Source organism: Oncorhynchus gorbuscha, linkage group LG21 (genome assembly GCF_021184085.1).
Source record: "Oncorhynchus gorbuscha isolate QuinsamMale2020 ecotype Even-year linkage group LG21, OgorEven_v1.0, whole genome shotgun sequence".
NCBI classification, from domain to species: domain Eukaryota; kingdom Metazoa; phylum Chordata; class Actinopteri; order Salmoniformes; family Salmonidae; genus Oncorhynchus; species Oncorhynchus gorbuscha.
The window spans coordinates 49,212,313-49,237,992 of record NC_060193.1 but is presented as its reverse complement, the minus strand read 5'-3'; positions in this window follow the sequence as shown (position 1 = coordinate 49,237,992).

Sequence of the window (25,680 nt, the reverse complement as noted above, 5' to 3'; positions counted from 1 at the left end):
ATCATCATCATCATCTGTATCAGTATTTACATAAGCTTTCTATTTTAACCATTTCCTAAGGTACGTTATTTAACATAAAGCCCCACAGCAGAAATGACACTCCAGTCTAATTGTAGACACAGTCCAAATCCAGACAGACAGACAGCCAGTCCCTCTCTCTCTCTCCCTCTCTCTCACTCTCACTCTCTCTCACACACTCAAACTGTTTAATTACTCCCCCCCCCCCCCTCCCCCACTGAGCGATGGCACCATTCACAGGGGGCTTAGCCACGGCTCCTCTTAGAATTGATCTCCTCTATATACAGTACGCTGCAGCCTGGGAATGGAGAGGAGCTCAGTGGTAGGACCTCTCTCTCAGCACCAACCAAGCCAAGTAAGCCCACACATCCCCAAGAGCCCCCCACAGCTGGGTTTTGTTGTTGTCAGCAGTGCTCACATTCATTCTCGTTGTTAGAATGTCCCCTGCAGTCATGTTTTTGTTGTGTATTCACATTTTTTTAAATCACATTCCAAAGACCAAGATGATCGGTTTCATAGTTTCCATCTTATTTTGATGCTCAGGTAACTTTCCAGAATAGGCACTAGGTAAATCAGATTACCTGTGGCACCAGGTTACAAATAAATAGCTGAAAGTTGTTTCTTTGTTGGCTAGTTCGTACCAGCCGGTACATAATGTGCTCAGTCTACACTTTAATAAGAACTTACTGTGGAGAAAGCTGGTGTGACGACTCCCAATTCAGGGATCCTCTAATGCTGTCTGTATTCTCTTCATAAGCTGTGGTTTCATCTGTGAAATAGAAATGCAAATGATGTTTAGTGAGTGGGAACTGGCAAGGCAGAACATTCAATTCGGTTCATTCTTACCAAACTGGATAGGAATGGAGTAAAGGGGAAGGAGAGAGGAGAATACAGTATACAGTGCCTTCAGAAAGTATTCATACCCATTGACTTATTCCAAATTGTGTTGTGTTACTGCCATCTACAAGCTAAACCCTATAATGACAAAGTGACATGTTTTACAAAGTACATGTTTTAGAAATTTTAGCAAATTTATTGAATTTACAGAAATATCTCATTTACCTGTACATAAGCACTCACACTAAAGAGTCAAAACATGTTAGAATGACTTTGGAAGCAATTACAGCTGTCAATCTTTCTGGGTAGACCTGGATTGTACAATATTAGCAAATGATATATTTGTCTTATTCTTCAAGCTCTGTCAAGTTGGCTGTTCATAATTTCTAGACGGCAATTTTCATGTCTTGCCATAGATTTTCAAGGTTATTGCCCTGCTGAACGGTGAATTTGTCTCTCAGTGTCTGTTGGAAAGCAGACTGAACCAGGTTTTCCTCTAGGATTTTGCCTGTACTAAGCTCTATTCTATATATATCTTTCTTAAACTTCCTAGTCCTTGCCACTGGCAAGCATACCCATAACATGATGCAGCCACTACCATGCTTAAGAATATGAATAGTGGTACTCAATGTTGTTTTGTGTTGGATTTGTCTCAAACAAATTCAGGACATAAAGGACCATTTTCAGTGCGTTATAACTCCGTCATTTAGATGAGTATTGTGGAGTACCTACAACCTTGTTGATCCATCCTTCAGATTTCTCATATTACAGCCATGAAAGAGCGACTGCCTTTAAAAAGCAAGAAATCACTTTGAAAACGGCTTATGTGGCATCGATATAAGTCACAAACAGTTATTCTAGTGTCAAAATTGACTGCAAAGTGTAAACATGATAATTTTGGTCATAAAGTCAGTCTCGTCTGAAACTGAGTTTTGAATATCCGTGCGTCACACCGGGTAAATTAAAGTTGTGTTTTGATTTGACAATGTCTACTTACCTGCTAATATGGGGTGAACAGCTGCCTTGATTGTTGTCTATCCAATAGCATAGACAGTAAGGCAGACCTGCCCAACAGCTCCGACTGTTTACATAAGACAACATGTCACACATTTTGACTTGAGAAATACTGCATGAAACACCTTAGTTAGATGTAAAGCTGCACAAATAAAACATCACCGGCTATAACAAAAAAAATGAATTATAGATTATTTGAGTTGTTTTATATTCATTCTGGGGATATTGAGGAAGTGAAATATGCTTATGGGGGACAAACATAACGTGGAACCTGAAATCTCATTTTTCTAATGACAACAGAAAAACACCAGTGTGTTGAGTGGCTCATTCAACTCTGTATTCAGGACATAAAGTGAATTTCTTATCAAAAATTCTTTGCAGTTTACTTTAGTGCCTTATTGCAAACTGCGTGCATGTTTTGGAATATTTTTATTCTCTACAGGTTTCCTTGTTTTCACTCTGTCATTTAGGTTAATATTGTGCAGTAAATATAATGTTGTTGATCCATGCTCAGTTTGCTCCTATCACAGCCATTCAACTCTGTAACTGTTTTAAAGTCACCATTGGCCTCGTCATGAAATTCCTGAGTGGGGAAGGATGCCTGTATCCACATAGTTACTGGTTGTATTAAAACACCATCCAAAGTGTAATTTAAATACTATACCCACTTTGACATGATGGGGTATTGTGTGTAGGCCATTGACAATTTTTTTTAATTCAGGCTGTAACACAAGAAAATGTGTAAAAAAATCAAGGGGTGTGAATATTTTCTGAAGGCAATAAGTGTACAAAACATTAAGAATGCCTACCTAATATTGAGTTGCAACCCCCACTTTTGTCCCCCTTTTTTGCCCTCAGAACAGCCTCTGGGTATGGAATCTTCAAGGTGTCAAAGGGTATCCTGGCCCATGTTGACTCCAATTCTTCCCACAGTTGTGACAAGTTGACAAGTTGGCTAGAAGTCCTTTGGGTGACCATTTTTGATACACACGGGAGCGTGAAAAACCGTTGCAGTCCTTGACACATACTGCTGCCCCTGGCACCCCTTTCAAAGCCACTTAAATATTTTGTCTGGCCCATTCACCCTCTGATTGGCACACATACACAATACATCCATGTCTCAATGGTCTCAAGGCTTAAAAATCCTTCTTTAACTTGTCTCCTCCCCTTCATCTACACTGATTGAAGTGGATTTAACGAGTGACACCATTAAGGGATCAGAGCTTTTACGTGGATTCACGTGGAAGGTGTCCTTCATGTTTAGTTCAGGAAATCAACTAAGCGTGTTGAACTTATTAGAACATGTATTAATCTTCCAAAGATTATCGTAAGACAAATGCATCAGTGATTCATATTTTCCTTCAACTTTCGGAAGTGGTAACGCTGGAATGCCCCTGTCTGGGTGTGCACGTTTGTCTACCACTTTGTGTAGTCGTCAGCGATGCTGCTAATAACGATATGAGTCTCCTGGTAGATGTAAAGGCTTTCCCAAAGACCTTCTCAATTAAATGTTAACTACTAAGTAGCCTATGCCTACCTGCCAGAATGAAATCATAACTATTTGCATCAATCCAGTGGCGATTTATTTGACACACTCTGCAATCACATGTGCTACAGAAACACCTCTTACCAAACAAGTTTCTTGCTGGTGCTCTCTTGAATGAAAGGGTATTTACAACTAAAAATGAAATGTTTTTAGATTTTTCTGAGAACTCAAAAGTGCCCCGGACGTGTTTTAAGCATCGTTGTAGACTGAGAATGTTGTTATTTTTCTCTTTAAAAAAGTATGATTTTGAGAGAAAAACAAGACAAAGAATAAAACAATATCTGTGCTTTATGGTTCGCCATTTTATAATTACACCACAGGCAGAAAAGGGGCCTCTGCCTGTATCCAGATTCACACAGAGTTGTGTTTGGGTGTGCCCAGTGGGGTATAGTTTTGAGACTCCGCTTGCTCCTGGAGTTCCGATAGACCACCCCAAGTGCGAGCCCGGTGAAGCCATAGACTTTTTAAAGGTAATTGGCACTTTACCGACGACTCTTAGCATTGAAAAACTGTTGTGCATTTTGATTCACGGAACAAATGAGTGCAACAACTGCTTTGTGGGAGTATTAGGATTGCCATTCATTTCAGAAGAGTGTTTTCTGCCGCCTTGACCTGTGCCTGTTATACTTAGTTCAGTGCATTGTTTTCCTCCTCTCAGAGTCAGAGGCCAATAACGGATTAAAGCCTTTGCATTATTCAAGCAACATTTGGCTCATTACCTCATTATGTGGTGTGCGTTCAATAAAATGATCATCCTGATGAGTAAAATGACAAACTTAACCTGAGATCTGTAACGAGGACAAAATGACTGAAAAGCAAGTCAGACACTAATGACACTGATATTCAACACTCTAATTCCCAGGAATAACATTCAAATGGACTACATGTTTATCTTTGGTTTAGCCACCCCACTTGTAAAATCAAGAACATGCTATGTAATGTCTATCGTGCACTCTGTCAATTCGCGGGAACTCTCCAAAGGAAACAATAGTGATGCCGTTTGCTGTCAGAGCTCCAATGGTCCAGCTGAGTCAAGATTTTGCGGTGCTGGTCCAATTCCAAACACAGTTATCCTAGTTGGTTTGAGCCCATTTGTAAACAAGTAATTTGACCGTACTGTGACATACATTATTGCACACAGGTCGGTAATGATGTTATAGGTTCCAATCAATAAATTCATATGAATATATAGTTGATAGATGAGGTGTGTTGTGTTTAATGAACGACAAACAAACACAATAAACACTTTATATGTTTTTACTATATCCTATACCACTGCTTCCTCTTGAGATATTGCTCTAGAACAGGAGTATTCAACTCGAACACTGTGAGATCCGGAGCCTGCTGGTTTTCTGTTCTACCTCCTAATTGATTGCACACACCTGGTGTCCCAGGCCTAAATCATCCCTGATTAGAGGGGAACAATGAAAAAAAGCAGTGGAACTGGCTTCAAGGTCAAAAGTTAAATTGGAGGGCTCTAAAGAAAATAGCCATTGAGTAAACTCAATAATTCTAACATGTGACATGTATAAAATGACAAATGGGACAGAACTATCATTATCATAGGCAATAGCCAGAACAAATTCGGCACCGTACAGAAGTATAACTTGGATTGATAGAAGATTTCCTTGTGTATCATCCTCGATCCCTGTAGGAAAAAAGCAGTCGGCTTTTCAATTTGATCCTGTCTTTGTCTCTGGATTGCTTCGGCAGTCGCGGCTGTGGTTGACACCCGGTGCTAATCTGCAGTATCTGGGTGGCCCATTCTCTGACCTATTTTCCTGTGTGAAGTGAATCACATAGCTCGGTGATGGATGACATCGGCTGAAGGTGAAATTGACCCACCTAGAGGTAAGAGGTGAAATTACCCCCTCCTAATAAAATCCTCAGAGAAGATGGTGAAAAGAAAATGTAATCAATTGTATATACGGGTACAGAGTGTTTCTGAGAATCATGAATGAAGACATAAGATTAAATCCTCACCTGTTGCCTTATGCATTTGTGTTGCTGGTTCGTAAAATGCTGTGGTGCTGTATTTTCCAAATTCTGATATAACAGGGTGCAACAGATACAACAGGTTGCATTAACTCAGACCCCAGGTTACAAAAATGCATCAGGTCCTAACTCATGTCACATAGCATAGTTAATCTCCTTAGACCCAGATGTTTTTCTGAGAAGTAATTGTCGTGTGTCCTGACTTCTCTATGTAGTGATTATGTTGAAAAAAGGAAACAGAGAAAACTAACATTCTGAGCCAGAGCTAGAGGTATTTTTCTAAGTGTTGCAAATACACATTTGCAAAAAATGCTTGGGTCTCATTGATTGCCAGGCAGCAATTTGGAGTGAGTCAATTCTAGGAGATGAACTTTAACTAATGAACACAGAATTACTTATCCAAGTTATTCTACAGGAAGATACACTAATGCAGGGGTGTCAAACTTATTTTCCCCGTAGGTAATATTCAGTCTTCACTGAGAGCCAAAGAGCTGCACTTAAAATGTATTGTATTTCCTTGTGATGGGTAGTCTTCTAACCATCACTTTTAGAATGTCTGATGGTCCCTGACTGTCTAGCTTTCATTTTCAATGACTGTTAGCTAGCCGGACAGAATGAAGGGTCTATAAATGTAGGTCTTTTATCATTTCTGCACAGTTTCGATGTGCTTTTAGTCATTTCAATGTCGATTGCGATCGTTACCCCCCCCCCCCCACCCCAAAAAATGGCTAATGCATGGATGAGCAGATGATCAAATCTGCAGATAAAATACAAAAGAAGAAAAAACTAGCTGCCTCGAGACTGCTCTCCCAGTTCTCTCCACACTCCTCCTTTAACTTAAGATGGCTTTTGTTAGTCAAATATGTTCCCACCACCTTCATATTGATAATAAAATCCTATGCTTGGGCGAGGGACCTGTTTCTAGTCCCTTGTCAACGCAGATATGTAATTACTGAATTTGGTTATCAACGATCAGAAGGTATCCAACGTTGAGACTCAACCAGCCGTTCGTTCCTCCCGTCTAGCCCTTTGGGACTCTGGGCTCCGCTCTGCATAACCTAATGCTTTAACAGCGGCGCTGACGCTGCATTCCTGCACAAAAGAAGACACTGTTGTAGTGTTGTGCCTCTGCCACGTTGAATTGGATATTATCTGAACGCGCCAGGAGTTTAACGGCCCTGCCAGTCAAGTGTATCGGAGATGATGCAAAATTATACCTGATACTTGTGGGAAAATCTGACACTTTATCTTTGTCTTAGACTAGCGTCATGCGTGAGATGGTCCATTCAGATTTGTGCATTAGATGCGACTGAAGGCGTCAGTGTTTGCGGATGTGATGGGTGTCTCGTAAAATGCTATACTTGGTAGTCAGACATTTAATAACACAATCTCTATTTGTACGGTATATGGTTCATATGATTTTGTACCATATGCATTCCATGAAGTCATACCACATGAGGTTGGTGGCACCTTAACTGGGGAGGATGGGCTCATGGTAATGAATGTAGCGGAATTAGTGGAATCAGTTGCATCGAACACATGGTTTGATGCCATTCAATTTACTCCGATTCAGCCATTATTATGAGCCGTACTCCCCTTAGCAGCCTCCACTGATTTATACAGTACGCAAAGCCATAACTGAGTATTCCAGTAATAAAAAGGAAGGATAGGAGAAAGGGAAGCTCCTGCTGGTTATATTGGATATTTTGAAAGCATCAAAGCTAACACTGTAGAATTATATCTTTCAGTCCCGACTAGACCAATGCTACGAGGTGAATTGAATTGGGCGCTTTCATGGAAGGTGAATTGAAAGGTGGCGGTGCCGTGTTGCTGGTAGGAAAGAAATTGCACTGCTGACTGCTTCACTTAGCCTCACTCAACACACACACACACACCATGTCACACACTCCCACACACACAGGCACGAACACGCACACACACACACACACACACACACCCTTCATCAACCCTGCTTGTCACATGGGTAATTCAGGTATTTTTATACATTATCAGTCTAAAGTTTGGACATTCCTACTCATTCAAGGGTTTTTCTTTATTTATACTATTTTCTACATTGTAGACTAAGTTTCAATGTTTATGATCACTATGTTTGATGTACATTTACAAGATGACATGGCATCATACCTTGGGTTGTTAGGAAGATAATGACCCTATGTTTTTCTATCGTGAAGACAATTCACAGCAGAACACACACCTGAATGCACGCATGATAACTTTCGATGTGCACCAAAAATTACAATCTGTTTCTCTGAATTAACAAAAAGCCTAACATTGTAAGTAGTCAAAAGTTTGGACACACCTACTCATTCACAGGTTTTTCTTTAGTTTGACTATTTTCTAAATTGTAGAATAATAGTAAAGACATCAAAACTATGAAATAACACAAATGGAATCATGTAGTAACCAAAAAAAGTGCTAAACAAATCAAAACATATTTTAGATTTCAGATTCTTCAAAGTATCCACCCTTTGCATTGATGACAGATTTGCATACTCTCTCAACCAGCTTCACGTGGAATTATTTTCCAACAGTGAAGGAGTTCCCACATATGCTGACCACTTGTCAAGTGATTGTGGAGGCCAGATCATCTGATGCAGCACTCTATCACTCCCTTTCTTGGTCAAATAGCCCTTACACCGCCCGGAGGTGTTTTTTGGGTCATTGTCCTGCTGAAAATCAAATGATAGTCCCAATAAGCGAAAACCAGATGGGAGGGCGTATAACTGCAGGATGCTGTGGTAGCCATGAATGGTTAAGTGTGCCTTGAATTCTAATAAATCACTGACAGTCTCACCAGCAATGCACCGCCACACCATCACACCTCCTCCTCCATTCTTCACAGAGGGAAATTCACATGCAGAGATCATCCATTCACCTACTCTGCGTCTCACAAAGACACAGTGGTTGGAACCAAAAATATCAAATTTGGACTCATCAGACCAAAGGACAGATTTCCACTGGTCTAATGTCCATTCCTCGAGTTTCTTGGCCCAACAAGTCTCTTCTTCTCATTGGTGTCCTTTAGTAGTGGTTTCTTTACAGCAATTTGACCATAAAGGCCTGAATCACGCAGTCTCCTCTATCAGATATGAAGGTAAGACCCAGATGCAGACAACATAGAATTTCCAATGGTTTAATAATCCAACTGATGCAGGCAATAGACAGGTCAAGGCCGCCAGGGGTCAGTAAAACAGAGGTGGGGCAACGGCACCGCGCGGCAGGTAGACTCAGGGTCAGGGTAGGCAGAGGTCAATAATCCAGCGGTGGCGCAAAGGTACAGGACGGCAGGCAGGCTCAGGGGCAGGCAGAGTGGTCAGGCAGGTGGGCTCAGAGTCAGGACAGGCAAAGGTCAAAACCAGGAGGGCGAGAAAAACAGAGACTGGGAAAAGCAGGAGCTGAGACACAAAAACGCTGCTTGACTTGACAGACAAGACGAACTGGCAACAGACCAACAGAGAACACAGGTATAAATACACAGGGGATAATGGGCATGATGGGCGACACCTGGAGGGGGGTGGAGACAATCACAAAGACAGTTGAAACAGACCAGGGTGTGACACCCCTCTGAACAGTTGATGTTGAGATATGTCTGTTACTTGAACTATGTGAAGTATTTTTGAGGGCTGCAATCTGAGGTGCAGTTAACTCTAATGAACGTATCCTCTGCAGCAGAGGTAACTCTGGGTCTTCCATTCCTGTGGCGGTCCTCGTGAGAGCCAGTTTCATCATAGCGCTTGAGGGTTTTTGCGACTGCACTTGAAGAAACTTTCAAAGTTCTTGAAATGTTCCGGATTTACTGACCTTCGTGTCTTAAAGTAATGATGGACCTTTGTTTCTATTTGTTTGTTTGAGGTATTCCTGCCAAAAAATTGACTTTGTCTTTAACAAAATAAGACTATCTTCTGTATACCACCCCTACCTTGTCACAAGGCAACTGGTTGTCTCAAACGTATTAACTTTTAACAAGGCACACCTGTTAATTGAAATGCATTCCAGGTGACTACCTCATTAATCTGGTTGAGAGATTGCCAAGTGTTTGCAAAGCTGTCATCAAGGCAAAGGGTGGCTACTTTGAAGAATATAAAATCTAAAATACATTTTGATATTTTTAACACTTTTTTTGGTTACTACATGATTCCAAATGTGTCTTCATTATTATTCTACAATGTAGAAAAAAGTAAAACAATTAAATACATCTCTTGAATGAGTAGGTGTGTCCAAACTTTTGACTGGTACTGTATGTGGGTGCCTACACACATCTCTTGAATGAGTAGGTGTGTCCAAACTTTTGACTGGTACTGTATGTGGGTGCCTACACACATTGACACACTCCCCTCTACCCACACTCCCCTCTAATTTGATTTGATTTGACCCCTCTCTCTACCTCTCTCTTCCTATCTCTACCCCTCTCTCTCCTTCTCCCTCTCTCTACCTCTCCCTCTTTTGACCTCTACCCCTCTCTACCTCAACCCCTCTCTACCCCAACCCCTATCTCTCTCCCCCCTCTCTCCCCTTCTCTACCTCTACCTCTCCCTCTCTCTACCTCTACCCCTCTCTCTACCTTTACATGTCTCTCAGTACCTCTACCTCTCGCTCTCCCTACCTCCTCTACCTCTCCCTCTCTCTACTTCTAACCCTCTCTCTCTCTCTACCTCTCTCTACCTCTACCTAACTCCCCCTCTCTCTAACTCTCTACCTCTACCCCACTCTCTACTTCTACCCCTCTCTCTACCTCTCCCTACCTCTACCTCTCCCTACCTCAACCTCTCCCTCGCTCTACCTCTCCCTCGCTCTACCTCTACCCCTCTCTCTACCTCTACCCCTCTCTCTACCTTTACATGTCTCTCTGTACCTCTACCTCTCCCTACCTCCCTCTATCTCTCTCTACCTCTCCCTCTCTCTACCTCTACCCCTCTCTCTTTCTTTCTACCTTTACCCATCTCTCCCTCTCTCAACCTCTCGCTACCTCTCCCTCTCTCTACTCTACCTCGCCTTACCTCTCTCTACCTCTACCCCTTTCTCTACCACTGTACCTCTCTCTACCTATCTACCTCTCCCTTTCTCTACCTCAACCCTTCTCTCTGCCTCTACCTCTCTGTCTACCCCTCTCTCTACCTCTCTCTACCTCTACCTCTCCATCTCTTTCTACGTCTCCCTCTCTACCTCTCTCTCTCTACCTCAACCCCTCTCTCTACCTCAACCCCCCTCACTGCCTCTATCCCTCTCGCTACCTCTACCCCTCTCTCTACCTCTCCTTCTCTCTACCTCTCGCTCTGACTCGCTACTTCTCTCTCCACCTCTACCTCTCTCTCCACGTCTCCCTCTCTCTACCTCTACCCCTCTCTCCACGTCTCCCTCTCTCTACCTCTACCTCTTTCTCTCTACCTCTACCCCTCTCTCCACGTCTACATCTCTCTACCTCTACCCCTCTCTCCACGTCTCCCTCTCTCTACCTCTACCTCTTTCTCTCTACCTCTACCCCTCTCTCCACGTCTCCCTCTCTCTACCTCTACCTCGCTCTCTCTACCTCTACCCTCTCTCCCGTCTCTCTCTACCTCTACCTCTTTCTCTCTACCTCTACCCCTCTCTCCACGTCTACCACTCTCTACCTCTACCCCTCTCTCCACGTCTCCCTCTCTCTACCTCTACCTCTTTCTCTCTACCTCTACCCCTCTCTCCACGTCTCCCTCTCTCTACCTCTACCTCTTTCTCTCTACCTCTACCCCTCTCTCCACGTCTACCTCTCTCTACCTCTACCCCTCTCTCTACAACTCCCTCTCTCTACCTCTACCTCCCTCTCTCTACCTCTACCTCTTTCTCTCTACCTCTACCCCTCTCTCTACAACTCCCTCTCAATTCAATTCAATGGGCTTTATTTGGCATGGGAAACATATGATAACATTTCCAAAGCAAGTGAGGTAGATAATAAACAAAAGTGAAAGAAACAATACAAATGAACAGTAACATTACACTCACAGAAGTTCCAAAAGAATATGTATATACAGTGTTGTAACAATGTGCAAATGGTTAGTGTACAAAAGGGAAAATAAATACACATAAATATGGGTTGTATTTACAATGGTGTTTGTTCTTCACTGGTTGCCCTTTCCTTGTGGCAAAAGGTCACAAATCTTGCTGCTGTGATGGCACACTGTGGTATTGCACCCAGTAGATATGGGAGTTTATCAAAATTGGGTTTGCTTTTGAATTCTTTGTGGATCTGTGTAATTTTAGGGAAATATGTGTCTCTAATATGGTCATACACTTGGCAGTGGGTTAGGAAATGTAAGCTCAGTTTATTTTGTGGCAGTGTGCATATAGCCTGTCTTCTCTTGAGAGCCAGGTCTGGCTACAGCGGCCTCTCTCAATAGCAAGGCTATGCTCACTGAGTCTGTACATAGTCAAAGCTTTCCTTAAATTTGGGTCAGTAACAGTGGTCAGGTATTCTGCCACTGCATACTCGCTGCTTAGGGCCAAATACCATTCTAGTTTGCTCTGTTTTTTGTGAATTCTTTCCAATGTGTCAAGTAATTATTTTTGTTTTCTCATGATTTGGTTGGGTCTAATTGTGTTGCTGTCCTGGGGCTCTGTGGGGTCTGTCTCTCTACCTCTCCATCTCTCTATCGCTAACTCTCCCTCTCTACCCCTCTCTCTACCTCTACCTCTACCTCTATCTCTACCCCTCTCTCTACCACTCCCTCTCTTTAATGTACCTCTCCCTCTCTTTACCTCTACCCCTCTCTCTACCTCTACTTCTCGCTACCTCTCCCTCTCTCCACTTCTCCCGCTCTCTACCTCTCCCACTCTCTACCTCTCCCTCTCTCTACCCCTCCCACTCTCTACCTCTCCCACTCTCTATCTCTCCACCTCTCTCTCTCTACCTCTCCCTCTCTCTACCTCTCCCTCTCTAAGGCAGTGATGCACATGTCACCAGGGTAATTAATAGCCAAGGCCCCTCCCTCTCTCTCAACCAAACACATGCTCCCCACACACTGGGATTCCTCTCTTCTCCTGCAACTCAAGTGCAGGCAGTAACGTCCTCATGATGAATGTGTCACACAGGTAACACTTAAGTCCCCCCACACACACCAACCCCATTCTCTGCACCAGGTTACCATGACGTCCTGAAAGATGACATCTGGTGCCAGTGCCTTTTCATTAATCCCACCTATGTGGTGTCCATATTAGGACAGCCTCAGAGTCACAAGGAGTTGGTGCAGTCCAAAAATGGATGCCATACACTTCTGACTTCCTTTATCTCCTCCATGGCTTGCCATACGAAGCAAAACATGTATCTTTTTGATATAGACAATTTTTTATTTTTGGTGACGTAAAGTTTCCAATTACCATTTTGTATTCCTTTTTCTCAAATGCTTTGGAATTAGTGATATATTCTGATTGTTTTTGACGCCCCTCACACGCATCTACTGAATAAAGGGATTTTTTTTAAAGCAGATAAGGCCAGCAAGATAAATCTTGCTTCCTTTCAAATATCCTCTTGCTTAATTAATCGGAAGCTGCCCTCCAATCCATCCATAACCCAGATAAATGATAAAGCCTTATCATCCATAAAAGATACTACTCGATGAATTATCAACATTGGTAGAAGAAATGTGTTTTTCTAAATACAAACCATATACTCTCTTGAAATACCTAGCCCAGTTAAAAAATACTTTACCAAACATTGCTTCAAATACATACATACTGTCGTAAACAACATGTTCTAATGGGTGTTTACTATGGGTAGTGTAACATTAAAGGAAATATAGCTAATTAGGTGCACAAAAGACGACACCAACCAGCCACATCACAAGAGAGCAAATATTACTTCTGGAAATAAAATGTGATCACTTGCAGGACTAGTGAGAGGAGCAACCCTTTGAGGTTGAAAATGTTGATGACAAGTCCGTGGGACAATCATGGGATAAAGGATTACACAAAGCTCGCTTGGCAACTGTAATTATGACAACGGTAGCTTAGCTGACATTTGGCACGTCCATGTTCCCATGCTAATGATGCCTGTGTATCGCACGAACAATCAACACCATCACAAACAACTCTTATGAAATGGCGGGGATGTGACACAGCGAGCAAGAAAGAGAACTTCACATGTTCAGATGAAAAAGTATTTGTGAGGAAATATCAGTTGGAGTCACACTGAATTTCCTTGCTCTAAGGAGGGGCCACACTGAAAACGTCTCAACTCAGTAATGGAAACTATAGCTTTACTACTGTCAATAAGAGCTAGCTGTACTACTGTCAATAACTGTCAATGCTGTAGTTTACCTTAAAGCCTAAGTCTTTCAATGACAACATGTACTACAACATCCCCAAGGACAGGATGTGGTTTGTTGTCTGTTGATGTTTATAACGGCAAGATATAGACAAATCATAATTCTAAAGCAATATTGTTACATGCTACATAAACTGGCAGTAAGGTTTCAATAAAACATTTGAGAGATTTTAAATGCTAATGATGTTTAAGCAAGAGAGGATTTGAATCCAAAATTCAATCAACCTCTGAATCAAGCTTTTGAAACTAACTCGCGCCATCTCTCATCTCATTTTACAGTACTGGTATAGTCCCTTGACTACTGGTTCAAGGCAGAATCATAGGACAAGACTGAGAAGCACTACAGTCAATATCATGCAGATGCCTCAGTTGGATTCAATTGTTGAATGTGTTCACATTTTATTTAACCACAATTCCCCAAAATATATGAAGTATTTAATTTTGTGTAATGTTTCATTTGAATGTCAAACTTCAATCGTTATTCCGTCTTAGTTGGACGAAGCACATCAACCTGCAATTCGATACTCGCGTCTCACTGGTAATGAGCAGCAGCATTCACTTTAAAAATCCTCCCCTCTTCCACTCCTCTCTTTTTCTTTTACATCTTGGGCTTTGTGGGAAGGTCAATTCAACACCTTGTTTTTCCTTCATAAATGGGCAGGCACCCACTCCAAGTACAAGGCCACTGATGAAAAGATAAACGGTGGTGTCTGGATGAGAAATTAAGGGACAGGCGTTGCTGTCCACCTTTCCGAGTTGACATTTATAATTGAATGGTGACATCTGTCATGGGTCCCCGGGGGACCTTGTCTGTTGTGATTATCATTCAAATTCATACCCAGTGTAAATTCAAATCCGCTGATGATTACAGCTTTGGTACTATTTTCACAAGTACTGTATGTGGTACATTTACAAAAAAATCTGAGTACATACAAAACCTTTAATTATATTTAATTGTAGATATCTTTCACCACGCAACCATTGATCCAAAATATAAGTTTACTGTGAAATATAATGAATACATTGGTTTAATCACCAAAACCCAAAGATAACTTCTCAAATGTAGTTATTTTAACAGCCAGTTAATGCAATAGCAACAAAAATGAAAATATATGTTTCAGTACTGTAAATTACAATACATTAGGCAATACACTTACTGTCGTGACTGCTCCCGCTCTCCCTCCCTGGCACCCGAAGGTGCCAGGCTGCCCAGCACTACGCACTCCTGCCGCCATCATTTTGCACACCTGTTTCCCTCGTCACGTGCATCAGCGATTCATTGGACTCACCTGGACTCAATCACCTGCTTTCATTACCTCCTTTTTATTTGTCTGTTCCCGGTGTTGTTCCCGGTGTTGTTCCCTGCGTTGTTCCCTGCGTTGTTCCCGGTGTTGTTCCCGGTGTTGTTCCCTGTGTTGTTCCCGGTGTTGTTCACTGCGTTGTTCCCGGTGTTGTTCCCGGCGTTGTTCCCGGTGTTGTTCCCGGTGTTGTTCCCGGTGTTGTTCCCGGTGTTGTTCCCTGCGTTGTTCCCTGCGTTGTTCCCGGTGTTGTTCCCTGCGTTGTTCCCTGCGTTGTTCCCGGTGTTGTTCCCTGCGTTGTTCCCTGCGTTGTTCCCGGTGTTGTTCCCGGTGTTGTTCCCGGTGTTGTTCCCGGTGTTGTTCCCTGCGTTGTTCCCTGCGTTGTTCCCCGCGTCAGCATTATTGTCGTCGTGTCGCTTTGTTTCCCCCTGTTCTGACGCTGCTCCATGTCCGTTCTTGATTAAACTCCCTGCACCTGCTTCTCATCTCCAGTGTCGGTGATTACACATTCACTACTTATTCAAATGTACTTAACATCATATGTCCATCATTTTTTATCCCATGTGCGATCAAAGGTGTGGTCATCTTTCATAACGCAATCAAATTTAAGACATGAAAAAAAAAATGTTCAGCAGGCACTAGTTTGCATCAAGCCTGTCTTGAGCATTTGGCCTTAGGTTCTCCTCAAAATTACATTGCATATTCTCATTGTTCATGCACCTGGGGAAAAGCCTTAAAGCATGGCACATCCAAGCCTGAAAAACAGTAGGCCTGGATGGATGTCATTGCAAGCCTCATCCATGACCTGCAGGAAGGTGGTACAATCAAGGGGATGGCAAATATACAACTTCCACCTGTATTGTATGTGTGTATTGTATTTCACAGTATTGCATTGTACTTATCATTGTAGTGGCACTGTACGTGGCTCAGTTCATAAGAGCATGGAGCTAGCAACACCAGAGATGTGGGTTCGATTTCCACTGGGGTCACCTACCAAAATGTGTGGACTGTTGTCACTTTGGATAAAAGTGTCTGCTATGTAAATTGCATATATTACAGTATTACTGTATTGGCCAATGCAATTTGAGTAAATGAGTGTGAACCCCTCCCCCATCAAAAAGACCCCAGCAACTTCATTTTGGATACATGTTTCCTGCATTGGGGATGCATATCTATTTTCTTTTGGACTTTCTGGACTATTTGTGTACTTGGTATTGTATTGGTGTTGTATTACTGTACTACCGGAGCTAGAAACACAAGCATTTTCCTGCATCTGCTGTAACACCTGCTAATCTGTGTACTCGACCAATAAACTGTGATTGGAGTCACTGGCTTACTGGGGCTCTCTCATGCCGTCCCTGGAAGGGGTGCATCACCTGAGTGGGTTGATTCACTGATGTGGTCATCCTGTCTGGGTTGGTGCCCCCCCTTGGGTTGTGCCATGGCGGAGATATTTGTGGGCTATACTCAGCCTTGTCTCAGGATGGTAAGTTGGTGGTTGAAGATATCCCTCTAGTGGTGTGGGGGCTGTGCTTTGGCAAAGTGGGTGGGGTTATATCCTTCCTGTTTGGCCCTGTCTGGGGGTGTCCTCGAATGGGGCCACAGTGTCTCCTGACCCCTCCTGTCTCAGCCTCCAGTATTTATGCTGCAGTAGTTTATGTGTCGGGGGGCTAGGGTCAGTTTGTTATATCTGGAGTACTTCTCCTGTCCAATTCGGTGTCCTGTGTGAATCTAAGTGTGCATTCTCTAATTCTCTCCTCCCCAGGACTACCTGACATGATGACTCCTTGCTGTTCCCAGTCCACCTGGCCGTGCTGCTGCTCCAGTTTCAACTGTTCTGCCTTATTATTCTATGACCATGCTGGTCATTTATGAACATTTTAACATCTTGGCCATGTTCTGTTATAATCTCCACCCGGCACAGCCAGAAGAGGACTGGCCACCCCACATATACTCTCTCCCATTCTCTCTTTCTATCTCTCTCTCGGAGGACCTGAGCCCTAGGACCATGCCCCAGGACTACATGACATCATGACTCCTTGCTGTCCCCAGTCCACCTGACCGTGCTGCTGCTCCAGTTTCAACTGTTCTGCCTTATTATACGACCATGCTGGTCATTTATGAACATTTGAACATCTTGGCCATGTTCTGTTATAATCTCCACCCGGCACAGCCAGAAGAGAACTGGCCACCCCACATAGCCTGGTTCCTCTCTAGGTTTCTTCCTAGGTTTTGGCCTTTCTAGGGAGTTTTTCCTAGCCACCGTGCTTCCACACCTGCATTGCTTGCTGTTTGTGGTTTTAGGCTGGGTTTCTGTACAGCACTTTGAGATATCAGCTGATGTACAAAGGACTATATAAATACATTTGATTTGATTTGCTACATGCAGTACATCTCTGATCTTGTAAAGATCAGCTTTTTTTACTTGCTCATGACAGTTATCATCATAGCAGTACATTTGAGAACACAGTATATCATACTTTATATGTTTCTACTTTACTTTACATTTCCCGAAATCCGTAGTAAAACAAACATTGGAGTCAACATGGGCCAGCATCCGTGTGGAACATTTCGACACCTTGCAGAATCCATGCCTTGACAAATTGAGGCTGTTCTGAAGGCAAATATTGAGAGAAGTGTTAGTACACACAGTGTATATCTCTGTATGTGTAGGTACAATCAAAGCTTAAGGTGTTTGGTATTTTAGCTGTGTATATCAACACTGATTCATCCACTTGAGATGTGAGTTACTCATCTATTTCACACTGACTGAATCATTCCCCTCATGTGCGACTGAGAGCAATGATGTCTACACAGCCATGATCATCTGTAGAGTAACTGGTATCAATCATGTCTACACAGCCATGATCATAGGTAGAGTTACTGGTATCAATCATGTCTACACAGCCATGATCATAGGTAGAGTAACTGGTATCAATCATGTCTACACAGCCATGATCATAGGTAGAGTAACTGGTATCAATCATGTCTACACAGCCATGATCATAGGTAGAGTTACTGGTATCAATCATGTCTACACAGCCATGATCCTAGGTAGAGTTACTGGTATCAATAATGTCTACACAGCCATGATCACAGGTAGAGTAACTGGTATCAATAATGTCTACACAGCCATGATCATAGGTAGAGTAACTGGTATCAATAATGTCTACACAGCCATGATCATAGGTAGAGTAACTGGTATCAATAATGTCTACACAGCCATGATCATAGGTAGAGTAACTGGTATCAATAATGTCTACACAGCCATGATCATAGGTAGAGTAACTGGTATCAATAATGTCTACACAGCCATGATCATAGGTAGAGTTACTGGTATAAATAATGTCTACACAGCCATGATTATAGGTAGAGTAACTGGTATCAATAATGTCTACACAGCCATGATCATAGGTAGAGTTACTGGTATCAATAATGTCTACACAGCCATGATCATAGGTAGAGTTACTGGTATCAATAATGTCTACACAGTCATGATCACAGGTAGAGTTACTGGTATCAATAATGTCTATACAGTCATGATCATAGGTAGAGTAACTGATAGCTGACACATATGAACCAGCCGGCCCTCTGGATACAGAGGCGTTCTTCCTGCCGAGGGCCTGCTGGGTTCCCCCATGAAATATATTACCACTGCATTCCCTCCTCTGTAGCGCCACACTGCGCAAGGGTCTATTTATAGGACAAACATATTGATCACTCCCTGCAGCACATTCTATCACTTTGGCCGGGCCCTGCGAAAGCTCTTTATGGTGGTGTGTGTGTGTGGGGGGGGGGGGGGGGGTTGTGTGTGTGTGTGTGTGTAAGTGTATGTCTTTCCATGTGCATTTAACCGCATGTGTGTGTGTGTGTGCGTGTGCAGTGGAGAGGGATTGCCCTCATTCTTTTCCCAGACGGAGTTAAATCTGATTAAACATTCTCCAGGGACAATAAAAGGGCCTGAGTATAACTAACCAACATACTACGCCACTGGAGCCTAACAGCTCTGGTAGGTGGAGTCATAAGAGGGGGCAGCAGACCTCCACATCAAGAACGAGGATTTGAGTTAGGCTATTGATTTTTTTATTTAGAAATGGCAGTTATTGTAAAGGATCCCAAACACTCTTTGTGATAGGTAATAGTTTATTTTGTTGTCGTATGGCAGTCACTGTTAACGACATTATTGGAGTTTTTCATAACGAACAAAGCCAATATTGTGAAGTGTCCCTAATTCAAAAAGGAGCAATTGAATTGGACCACAGTTAAAGCCAGAAGAACATAATCAAAGTCCTGATTTCTATGTTGCTAACTATGAACTTTCCTCCCTCTCAGGTTAACCAAATTAGAGTGGGTGACTCATTGTCCGCTACAGTTTACGCTACAGTTTCTCATTGAGAATATGTTACCTCAGCCATAGAGCTGGTAGTCTGTGCTTGCAGACAGACTTGAAAACTGCACATGGTACAAGCCAAGATGTCAGAGTAAAGTTTTCTGTTGTGGGTGTTAATCATTCTGTCCAGAGCTACGGTACAGAGAGTTTGCCAGCGAATCCACATGGCTGATTTGAGTGGGTCTGCCAGATGGTTGTTGTCCAACAGCGAGTATTTTTCATCCTTAAATAGCTGACATGCTGAATGGAAGACAATCACGATGTGAATGTTGTTGAGGCAGTGTTCAATTCTGTACAATCTGCCATGGCATTGTTTCAAGAGTACATATGCAAGTACTTTCTATGTAACACCCAATACTACCTAAGTGTTGAGTCATGCCCAGACTATTGTTTAGTGTACCTGCTATTTTCACACAACGCAACCTTCTCCAGAACAACGACACCTCATTTTGAACTTCTAAACGGCAACATTTGGGGTGGCAGGTAGCCTAGTGGTTGGAGCGTTGGGCCAGTAACCGAAAGGTTGCTGGATTGAATCACTGAGCCAACCAGGTAAACACCTGTCGTTCTGCCCCTGAGCAAGGCAGTTAGCCCAGTGTTCCCTGGTAGACCGTCATTGTAAATAAGAATTTGTTCCTGACTGACTTGCCATGTTAAATATAAAAATAAATGAAATTCCCATGTCAAACCAAAAATTACATCAGTTACACTGTGCAACTTAAGTGCTGTCATTCACTTGTGAAGTAGAACTAACCTCAAGGGTTAAATTAAGGAATTCATTCTTTAGATTTTAACGTTTGAGTTCAACATTCAAATTTTTAAAAATGTGCCTAGCACTTAACCATGAGCCGCAGATCATGGTTAAGCTGTCATGTTTTGTCTTATATTGTCTTGTCATTTTGCTTTCCCTTCTGTTCATTTTCCCCCTGCTGGTCTTATTAGGTTCGTTCCCTTTTTTCTCTCTCCCTCCCTCTCTCTCTTCTCTCCATCGTTCCGTTCCTGCTCCCAGCTGTTCCTATTCCCCTAATCAATCATCTAATCTTTTCACACCTGTTCCGTATCTTGCCCTCTGATTAGAGTCCCTATTTCTCCCCTTGTCTTCCGTTTCTGTCCTGTCGGATCCTTGTATATTGTTCGCCGTGCTGTGTCTTGTTTCCCTCAGATGCTGCGTGTGAGCAGGTGTCTGAGTCTGCTACGGTCGGTGCCTTCCCGAGGCAACCTACAGTTTATGGTCGAGTCTCCAGTCTGTCCTCGTCACTACGAGTGGAATTAGTTTTTTATGTTTTGTTTTCTGCTCTGATTTGTCTAGGAGTATTGCCTATTTCCTTTACTGGAATAAAGACTCTGTTTTCGCCAAGTCGCTTTTGGGTCCTCATTCACCTGCATAACAGAAGGATCCAACCAAGAATGGACCCAGCGACTATGGATTCTCTCTACTCTACTCTCGAGTTCCAGGGAGCGATGCTCGGCAGACACGAGCAGGAATTGTCTGCTGCTCGGCATGCCGTTGAGACCCTGGCCGCTCAGGTCTCCGACCTCTCAGGACAGTATCAGAGTCTTCGTCTCGTGCCACCAGCTACTTCCGGGTCTTCCGAGCCTCCGGAACCTAGGGTTAATAACCCACCATGTTATTCTGGGCAGCCCACTGAGTGCCGCTCCTTTCTCACCCAGTGTGATATAGTGTTCTCTCTCCAACCCAACACATACTCAAGAGAGAGAGCTCGGATTGCCTACGTCATATCACTCCTTACTGGTCGGGCTCGGCAGTGGGGCACAGCTATCTGGGAGGCAAGCGCTGAGTGTACTAACAATTATCTGAACTTTAAAGAGGAGATGATAAGGGTTTTTGATCATTCAGTTTTTGGGAAAGAAGCTTCCTGGTCCCTGTCTTCCCTATGTCAAGGTAAACGATCCATAACGGATTACTCTATAGAGTTTCGCACTCTTGCTGCCTCCAGTAACTGGAACGAGCAGGCTTTGCTCGCTCGTTTTCTGGAGGGACTCCACGCTAAGGTTAAGGATGAGATTCTCTCTCGGGAGGTTCCATCCAGCGTGGATTCTTTGATTGAACTCGCTATTCGCATTGAACGACGGGTAGATCTTCGTCACCGAGCTCATAGAAGAGAGCTCGCGTTAACTGTGTCTCCCCTCTCTCCGACACTACCATCTTTCCCCACTGACTCAGGTGTTGAGCCCATGCAGCTGGGGGGTATTCGCATTTCGACTAAGGAGAGGGAACGGAGAATCACCAACCGCCTCTGTCTCTATTGCGGTTCCGCTGGTCATTTTGTCATTTCATGTCCAGTTAAAGGCCAGAGCTCATCAGTAAGCGGAGGGCGACTGATAAGCGCTACTAGACGGTCCTCTCCGTCAAGTACCTGTACTACCTTACCGGTCCATCTACGCTGGACCGGATCGGCAGCTTCCTGCAGTGCATTAATAGACTCTGGGGCGGAGGGCTGTTTTATGGACGAAGCCTGGGCTCGGGAACATGACATTCCTCTCAGACAGTTAGGGAGCCCACGGTCATGTTTGCCTTGGATGGTAGTCCTCTCCCCAGTATATTATGTGAAACACTACCTTTAACCCTCACTGTATCTGGTAACCATAGTGAGACCATTTCTTTTTTGATTTTTTGTTCACCTTTTACACCTGTTGTTTTGGGTCATCCCTGGCTTGTGTGTCATAATCCTTCTTTTGATTGGTCTAGTAATTCTATCCTTTCCTGGAACGTTTCTTGTCATGTGAAGTGTTTAATGTCTGCTATTTCTCCTGTTTGTTCTGCTCCCTCTTCACAGGAGGAACCTGGTGATTTGACAGGAGTGCCGGAGGAATATCATGGTCTGCGCACGGTCTTCAGTCGGTCCAGAACCAACTCCCTTCCTCCTCACCGGTCGTATGATTGTTGTTCTGATCTCCTCAAGAAGCGTTTTGCATCCGCTCCTATCCTTGTTGCACCTGACGTCACTAAACAGTTTATTGTCGAGGTTGACGCGTCGGGGGTGGGCGTGGGAGCCATTCTGTCCCAGCGCTCCGATACTGACGATGGGGTCCACCCTTGCGCGTATTTTTCTCATCGCCTGTCACCGTCGGAACGTAACTATGATGTGGCTAACCGTGAACTGCTCGCCATCCGTTTAGCCCTAGGCAAATGGCGACAGTGGTTGGAGGGGGCGACCGTTCCTTTTGTCGTTTGGACTGACCAAAGGAACCTTGAGTACATCCGTTCTGCCAAACGACTGAATGTGCGTCATGCTCGTTGGGCGTTGTTTTTCGCTCGTTTCGAGTTCGTTATTTCTTTTTGCCCGGGTACTAAGAACACCAAGCCTCATGCTTTATCCCGTCTCTTTAGTTCTTCTGTGGCTTCTACTGTTCCCGAGGGGATCCTTCCTGTTGGGCGTGTTGTCGGGTTGACTGTCTGGGGAATTGAGAGACAGGTTAAGCAAGCACTCACGCACACTGCGTCGCCGCGCGCTTGTCCTAGTAACCTTCTTTTCGTTCCTGTTTCTACTCGTCTGGCTGTTCTTCAGTGGGCTCACTCTGCCAAGTTAGCTGGCCATCCCGGCGTTCGAGGTACTCTTGCTTCTATTCGCCAGCGCTTTTGGTGGCCTACTCAGGAGCGTGACACGCGCCGTTTCGTGGCTGCGTGTTCGGACTGCGCGCAGAATAAGTCTGGTAATTTTTTTTCTGCTTCTGCTCCTGGTCTTGCTGGGTCCCAGTCTGTTCCCTGCCACCGCATCTCTCCTGTTCTTGTTCCTGCCCTTGCTGTGTCTCAGTCTGCCCCTAGTTGTTACTCTCCTGGCCTGTTTGGTCCTGTTTGCTCTAAAGCTTTCAGTTCTCTACCCGTGTCTCATTTTTTTTTTAGAGTAGTACCCTAGTTTCCCTTTTTATCGTTTTCCGTTACGGTCCTGAGGAGAGGAGTTGGGTTCTTTCTCGGGACGTGCTGGACCGATTGTGATCTATGATTTCCTCCGTTGCCGCCAGTGTTCCTCCTCGAGAGCGCCAGGAGGCGCTCGGTGAGTGGGGGGGTACTGTCATGTTTTGTCTTATATTGTCTTGTCATTTTGCTTTCCCTTCTGTTCGTTTTCCCCCTGCTGGTCTTATTAGGTTTGTTCCCTTTTTTCTCTCTCCCTCCCTCTCTCTCTTCTCTCTATCGTTCCGTTCCTGCTCCCAGCTGTTCCTATTCCCCTAATCAATCATCTAATCTTTTCACACCTGTTCCGTATCTTGCCCTCTGATTAGAGTCCCTATTTCTCCCCTTGTCTTCCGTTTCTGTCCTGTCGGATCCTTGTATATTGTTCGCCGTGCTGTGTCTTGTTTCCCTCAGATGCTGCGTGTGAGCAGGTGTCTGAGTCTGCTACGGTCGGTGCCTTCCCGAGGCAACCTACAGTTTATGGTCGAGTCTCCAGTCTGTCCTCGTCACTACGAGTGGAATTAGTTTTTTATGTTTTGTTTTCTGCTCTGATTTGTCTAGGAGTATTGCCTATTTCCTTTACTGGAATAAAGACTCTGTTTTCGCCAAGTCGCTTTTGGGTCCTCATTCACCTGCATAACATAAGCTCTTCCTCAAACCCCATCCACAACACGTTAGATGTTTAGGCACTCGCATTGCCCACGGTGGACGGGTAATTGTCATGTAAATACCTCGACATCACATAAATTCACCATTGTAAAAATGTGTGGATAGCACATAATCTACTGGATCTTGACCTGTTTTTACAATATCCCAAACCATTCGATGACTAAGTGACTGTGGGGAGAAACGGTATGTTCCTATACATTTCTACATAAATGCTGCACTGTAAAGACTAATTGAATTGAGCTCAAGGCAACATCATACTTCCTATGAGGCCTTATCTGAACTGGGTAAAAACACAATGCTAGAAGAGTAACCTGAGTTATACTTTGTTGTAATGGAACCAATTTCCAGACAAATTAGAGGGGTTCTTGATCCAGTAAAGTTATGATCTTCTGGCACAACAAGCTTGTCCAGCTATGGTCTGTGATCTTTCCTTCAAAAATAAATCCAGATTAAAAGCTTCCTAGATAATAAAGTTATATTGTCCTGTCTCAGTCGTCCTCTATGTTGCTGTATGTCCTACATTAATTACTCATTCATTTTTTCAGCAAATAATTTGCCTTAAATAATCCAGAAATCCACTTTGACTTAATGTTGTCTGACGTTTGATAAGCACTAATAATTGCCGGATGAAGCAAACGAATTTGCCCAACTGAAGACAGGCTGCAGTAAAAAGAAAACGGATTAGAAGTCATGAAAAATACATTAAATAAAAACCATTTGGGAGCAAAGCAAAACCCCTCATTCCAAAATGACTTTGGAACGAGTATTAAGTCAAATTTACTGTTGCGAGAAAAAAAAGATTTCCCTCTTTTTAATGGCATTCCAATCCGATGTCTCTCTGATAAACATATGGCATTAAAGGCTGAAGTAATCAATGACAGTTTAATGTTCTCACTAATAGCTAGTCACAATTTAGCCAAATAAGTATGTGAGCGTACTGTTTCATAACTAATAGCTAGTCATGATTTAGCCACCACAGAATACTGCCACCAAAGTCTTTAATGGTATAGAAAATTACCTCAAAAGATGAAGTGGAGGAATTTAACATTAGGGCTTCAGATATTCAAATGCCTACTAAGATAGCATCACAAACAACACACACACACACACACACACACACACAAACACACACACACACACACACACACACACGCGCGCGCACGCACGCACGCACACACACACACACACACAAAATCAACCAATTAATCATAGTCACTGCGTCTCACAGAACAAAATAATTTAGCACGAATTGAAACAACTTCTCTGGCTTCGGCTGGCTGTGCTAAATACCGGTGTCATCTTCCTGCCACTGTGTCTATTAACATGCTCCTCATCAAAGTGTAAATAATATATACCTCACCAACCGCGATCCAGCACCAGCCATGCACCGGCAAGAGAGTACATGAGAGTGTTTACTGAAGAGCTTGGCCGCTATAGGTGGCACGTAATTGATCAAGGTTGGCAAAGCGAGTCCAAAACGCACTGAATCAAGACACTGGCAACGAGTAAATTACAGCTGCAAGGCGATCATTAGTTGGGTTACTCAAAAGGTGGTGAACTTTTGTATATAACACAGGCTTGGCCTTCCGTTTAGTAGTGTGACTTATCCTCACTATTATTATGAAGTCCGTCCGCAGGCCAACTTGCACCAGGCGCTCCCTAGCCAATCCAGGGAGAATATAAAAT